Genomic DNA, 6,279 nt, shown 5'->3' on the forward strand with positions numbered 1-6,279 from the left:
TTTGAAAATCTAGAGACACTATCTTTATGGTGTTTATGTTGATGTGTTTACTGCTCATAGTATATGTTTACTCAAAGGGAGTTGAATCTTAGGCATAAGAGGTGGTTAGAGTTGTTAAAAGACTATGATATAAGTGTGTTGTATCACTTGGGCAAGGCCAATGTAGTGGCGGATGCCCTTAGCAGATTGTCTATGGGTAGTGTTGCTCATGTAAAGGAAGGTAAGAAAGAGTTAGCTCATGATGTGGATTGTCTGGCTAGATTGGGTGTTAGGTTTCTTGATTCAGCTGAGGGAAATACTTTTGTGCAAAGTAGTTCTAAATCCTGTTTAGTTTCAGAAGTAAAGGAGAAGCAAGATAGAGATCCTAGTTTGGTCAGACTGAAGGAGGTAGTTAAGGACTAAAAGGTAGAGGTTTTCTCCCAAGGGGGAGATGACATGTTGAGAATGCAGGGTAGATTGTGTGTTTCGTGTGTTGATGATCTAAGGCAGAGGATTATGGTTGAAGCGCATGGCGCGTGGTATTCTATTCATCCTGGCACTACTAAGATATACCGTGACTTACAGTAAATCTATTGGTGAAATGGTATGAAGAAGGATATAGCTGAATTTGTATCAAAGTGTGCAACGTGCCAACAGGTTAAGGTAGAGCACCAAAGACTTGGTGGTGTGATACAAGAGTTTGGTATACCCACTTAGAAGTAGGAGGTGGTGAATACGGACTTCGTGACCGGGTTACCTTTTTTGCGTCGTCATCATGATTCTATTTGGGTTGTTGTAAATAGGCTGACTAAGTCCACTCACTTCTTGCTCGTGCATACATCTTATACAACTGAGGATTATACTAGATTGTATATCTAGGAGTTAGTCAAGCTGTACGGAGTTCCCTCATCTATCATTTCAGATAGGGGTACTCAATATACTTCTCAGTTTTGAAGGGCGTTTCAACCGGGTCTTGGTACCCAAGTCCTTTTGAGTTTTGTTTTTCATCCGTAGATAGATGGGCAGGCTGAAAGGACCATTCAGACCCTAAAAGATATTTGAGGGCGTGTGCTCTTGATTTCAAAGGTAGTTGGGATGATCATTTGCCATTGGTAGAGTTTGAATATAACAATAGTTACCATGCTAGCATCGAGATGACACCATTTGAGGCCTTGTATGGTAGAAGATGTAGATCACCGATAGGTTGGTTTGAAGTGGGTGAAGCTGCCGTGATTGGGCCTGATGCAGTGTTTGAAGCTATGGAGAAAGTTAAGTTGATTAGAGAGAAGTTAAAGATAGCTCAGAGTCATCAAAAGTCATATGCCGATGTGAGGAGAAGAGATCTTGAGTTTGAAGTGGGTGATTTGGTGTACTTGAAGATTTCACCCATGAAAGGAGTAAAGAGGTTTGGTAAAAAGGGAAAGCTAAGTCCACGTTATGTTGGCCCGTATAGAGTTTTGAGCCGTGTTGGGAAAGTAGCCTATGATTATGTTAGCACTAATTCCTACTATGATTAAAAGGCCTTGAGATGCTAGAATAACTACTTTAGGTGGTACCTTTGAGTTAGCCCTGTTATTGTATATATCTATATTTTATTATATACATATATATAGTTATGATATTATCATAAATCCCTCCCTTCCTTCCTTCATTCATGTTGTATACCCATTCCATAGACTTGTATACTATTATGTCTCCTTCTTCTGCTCTTTATTTGTATATTGCTCAGCGATATATGGTATAATGCGTAGGTCCCTGGGTATAGTTAGAATAGGATAGTTTATCTAAATTGCCTCCTTAGCTTTACTATATTAGTTTTGTTTAAGTGAAAAGGACTAGAAAGGCGTTTCATTAGTAAAAGAAATACGTACAATACCAAAACCCAATTTGGTAACGCCCAAAATAGATTTGGCAATAAAAGAAATAAAATCAAAAAGCTAAAACAAAGCTGAAAAGGAAATATAAAATGAGCTAAGAGTCCTCTAGAACATGCCGACATTCTTCATCTTCTTCATTGATACAACAATTACGGCTACTCTGAAGACTGGTTAGGTGTACGAAAGAACTACTGAGCTAAGAAAACCAAGTCAGAGGAACTCTAAAGTTAAGTCATGGTTGATTTTATTTTGCACATTTACAGCATTCTCACAAATGCTATGGGATTAATCCATAGGAAGACTCCTTCAACTTTTCTTTTACAGGATCTGGTTGGATAATCCTGTAGTAAGAAGTATTCTTACCCCAATCCTTTTATTACTTATAATTTATAGAATCTAAATCGACCAAATCATCCCTTTGCCAAATTGAGCTCAACCGGGAGCTGATACTACTTACTAAAAGTACTAATTTAACTTATTTGAGTAACCACATTAAAGGTAAGATGTTATACTTATTCTGTATCTTGAAATGAACCATGTTGCATGTCTTTGTGCTGAAGTTAATCACTAACGTATTCTGTCTAACCAATTTTGTTGTTAATTTCCATGCGGTCTGTTGTTTTGCTCTTTGAATTAGGATCAACTATATGTTTGTTGAAATATGTTGTCCTAAATCTATTTTGTGGCTTGTCTTGATTGCATTTATGTATGAAAATTTTTGCTTTGGCATTTGACAATCCTTAATACTGGTATTTGTTGCTTGTCCAATTCAAAGATTGCTTTTTCTTCCCTTGTAATATCCTGCAAAGTTGTATATTCTTTATTTTGGTAACCAGCAAAAAATAAAGCTTCATTAGCAATAAATCTACTAGCTTATTCCCTTCGCCGAGTGTATGCACAACCTAAATCTTTAATTGAATCATCAACCCTTTAATTTCCGTAATAACAATCGCATTTCTCCAAAGAACTTCCCAGATTTCATCAGGGATCTTATTTAATATAAGTGAATGAGTTTCCATGATTACAGGTAGTAAAATTCTAATGACACAATATTTCAAACCCCTTTTGAAATCACACACTTCTACCTCCAGGCTATTTACAATTCCACACTCAGAAGAACGAGCATAAACAAAATTACCCACAATATTTCTTGTACAAAAAGCACCTCCATCAGGGCCAGGATTACCTCTGTAAACTCCATCTGAATTACACTTGACAAAACCATTAATAGGGGCTTCCAGCTTACTACAGTAGCCTGAATATGAGGTTTATTAAGCTTCCAACACCATAACCATCATAGGCCAATTACTAGGTAAATTTCTCAGCCAATGATACGTCATCTTAGCAAAAAGATAGATATTCCTATTTACCTCAAATTTCATACCATGAATTGACATCTCACCTCCATGCCTATTAGTACTTCTCCTCTTCTTGACTTGCCACAATGTAAAAGCAAGGATAGCAATGAATAATGGTCTGAGCTTAGAGCAACACTTATTATTTCTCTATTTGTAGATTATATCTTTTAGATGAATAAATGGACCCTGAATTCCCATAGCTATTGTAAAATCAGTCAATAATTTATTAGCTATAGAGCATTGCACAAACAAATGTTCATAAAATTCATGCTCCAGTGTTTCACAACATAGGCAATTTACAACATCTTCCAGCCCTGTATTAACCAAAATGTCCCCATTAGGAATTCTTTTATTCCATAATATTCGAAAGAAAAAAGATACTTAAAAAGGTATTTCTTTTTCCCATACAAATTTGAGATCTATATGAACAATATCAGATTGCCTTATAATGTCCCAAGTACTACCAACAGTGAGTTTTTAGAATTTTGGGGCATCTACCATGGCTTATCCTAATCTTTAGATCCTCTTATTGTTCCAAGCTTATTTACAACATGATCACACAAATCTTCAAGGAAAACTTCCTTAGTTGATGTACATCATATAGCCCTCCAATATCAATGTTGTTTATGGGCAAATAGTAATGTAAAGCTCCTTTTTAGTCCAATTATCAAGCCAGATAATTTCATAGCCACATTTAGGTTCCCACCAAATCCCTTGGTCAAAATAATCTCTGGCTAACAACATGTATTTCCATGTTTGAGAATCCCCTCTCCATTCAACTACTTGAGGTCTATGTCTCTTAATGTACTTTATCCATATAAAATTAGTCCACAAAGTATTCTGTATTCTAAAATTCCACCACAACTTTACAAAAAAGCTTGAGGTACATCTAACAGAGACCTCAACCCAAGACCACCTTCTTATTTTGGTAAGCATAGATCAGCCCATGAAATCTAGTGTTTAGTCCTCCCTACTTCTTCTGTACTCCATAGGAATTTCGCAAACAATTTACCTTTCCATAATTGAAGTTTATTTTGAACTTTCCTCAATAATTCTGTAAAGTGAATCTTCCTACTATGTCCAATTGGACACTCAGACAGGTCAAAGGAAATTGGCCCTTAGAAAAGCTAGTACATTCCTCCACCAATTGGACATAAGCTTATGTTGTTTTGTTATGTAGAAAAAATGCACTCTTCTCCCTGTTAATCTTCTACCCAGACTAATTTTCATACTCTAAAAGAATCTGTGTGATTAACTATAAAAAGAATATGTCAGCATAAGCAAATATGATAGTATCATATGTATAAGTAAGATAATTAATTTGTTCACTCCATTTAGGAAGGCCAAAACTTCTGAAAGCACTGAAAGAAACGAAACTATTAAGTGCCCTACTTAATACTTCAGCAATAATAATGAACAAAACTGGGGACAAAGGTTCCCCCTGCTTGACCCCTCTTGAAGAATGAAAGAATCCTTGTGATTACCCATTTATAAGAATAGAGTACTAATTATTGGCTACCAGTCTCCAAACCATTTTATAAAAAAATTTAGAAAAACCCATTTGCTCCAATAGTTTGATTAAAAATCTCCACTCCACTCTATCATAAGCTTTGGCCATATCAAGCTAAATTACCACATTTGCAATCTTGCTCCGTTTCCTAATATCAGTAATAATTTCTTGGGCTAGTTGCACATTTTTGTGATGCTTTTGTCTTTAACAAAACCTGACTTAATTTAGGAAATGAGCTTAGGAAGAACTTCTTCAAGCCCGTCATGAATGATTCTGGAAATGATCTTATTGAGAAAGTTACTCAAACTTATAGGTCTTAAGTTAGAGAAAGTCAAAACTTTCTCTTTCTTTGGATATTTGGGTGTAGTTTCTTGGATATTTGGGTGTAGTTTACATTCCTTCTTGCATGTTATTTATGTTTTCATTATCTTTGGAGCTCATTTGGTATTTGTGTACCGACTACCACATGTTTTATACTCATACTATACTTTTGTAGCCTGCAGATCATAGTATGGGCTCTCTCCTTTGTTGTGTGCATCGAGCTAAGCAACTATGGTTCAAAGACTTAGGGTGAGCTCCTGACGTTTGAAGTATTACTATTCTCCCTTTTATGTACTAGACCAATCTTTATGTTACATTTAGAGATGGGTTGGATCAATATATTCATGTAGTACTTTGTTTTGTATTCTCATTATATTATAAGCTCTTGTACTGATTCCACTATGTTTTGGAACTATCTTATATATTTCAGTCTTATATTATATTTATTCTGCATTCTCCCTTTATTTCTCTTGGCAGTCCATTATTAGCAGTTTTGGACTATAAGTTGGCTTACCTACTGGTGAGCTATATTAGGTGCTATCATGACCTAATATATTTGGTCATCACAAATTATTATCAGAGCCTAGGTTTATCGATGTATTGGTACAAGAGCTCAGTGTATAGTAAAATTATGTTGATGGGTACTGAGACATTCGTAACTAATCTTTGGAAAGATACAGGGCGTTCTTAGGAAATTCTGCTCTTGACTCCTTGTCGTGTATTTATATTTTTATGAGCATCAAGTATGTTTTTCAACTCTATTCTATCCTATATAGATGATATGAGGTTGTCGATAGACACAAAGGAACTTCAATATGTGTTTCCAGATCTTTAGCACATCGTTGGACCAGGGAGTCAAGGATGGATATCAAAGACCTTCAGGATTAGTTAGAGGATTTGGGGCTAACCCAAGCTCCGATAGGGCTGGCGACTACTTCAGAATTTTGAGATTTAGCATTCGGAATCCCAAGTCTTTTTGTGGGTACCTCAAATCCAGGGATGACATCTGATTCATCGTGTAGTTCTCAAGATAGGGTTGGGTTTGTTGGTGTTCAATAGGGTTCTTTTTCAATCTCAAAGTATGAGATTAGATTACTTGAGATGGCCAGACTGTTTTTATACTATATCTGTCAGAGCTTGAGATGGTGCATGGATTTACTAGAGGATTAGCATTGCCACTCTATTTGTCATCATAACTCTTGATAGCAACTGAGTCTTCTTTCCCACAGGTTGT

General features: G+C 36.0%; 1 long non-coding RNA gene across 1 annotated transcript; it reads left to right on the forward strand.

The window, feature by feature from the left end:
* Positions 1-1,841: 1,841 nt before the first annotated feature.
* Positions 1,842-5,491, forward strand: LOC107845796. Its single transcript, XR_007045822.1, has 2 exons — positions 1,842-2,082; positions 5,228-5,491. It is a non-coding gene; the product is annotated as an uncharacterized LOC107845796 (long non-coding RNA).
* Positions 5,492-6,279: the final 788 nt, after the last annotated feature.

This window comes from Capsicum annuum, chromosome 10 (assembly GCF_002878395.1).
Source record: "Capsicum annuum cultivar UCD-10X-F1 chromosome 10, UCD10Xv1.1, whole genome shotgun sequence".
Lineage (NCBI taxonomy): Eukaryota > Viridiplantae > Streptophyta > Magnoliopsida > Solanales > Solanaceae > Capsicum > Capsicum annuum.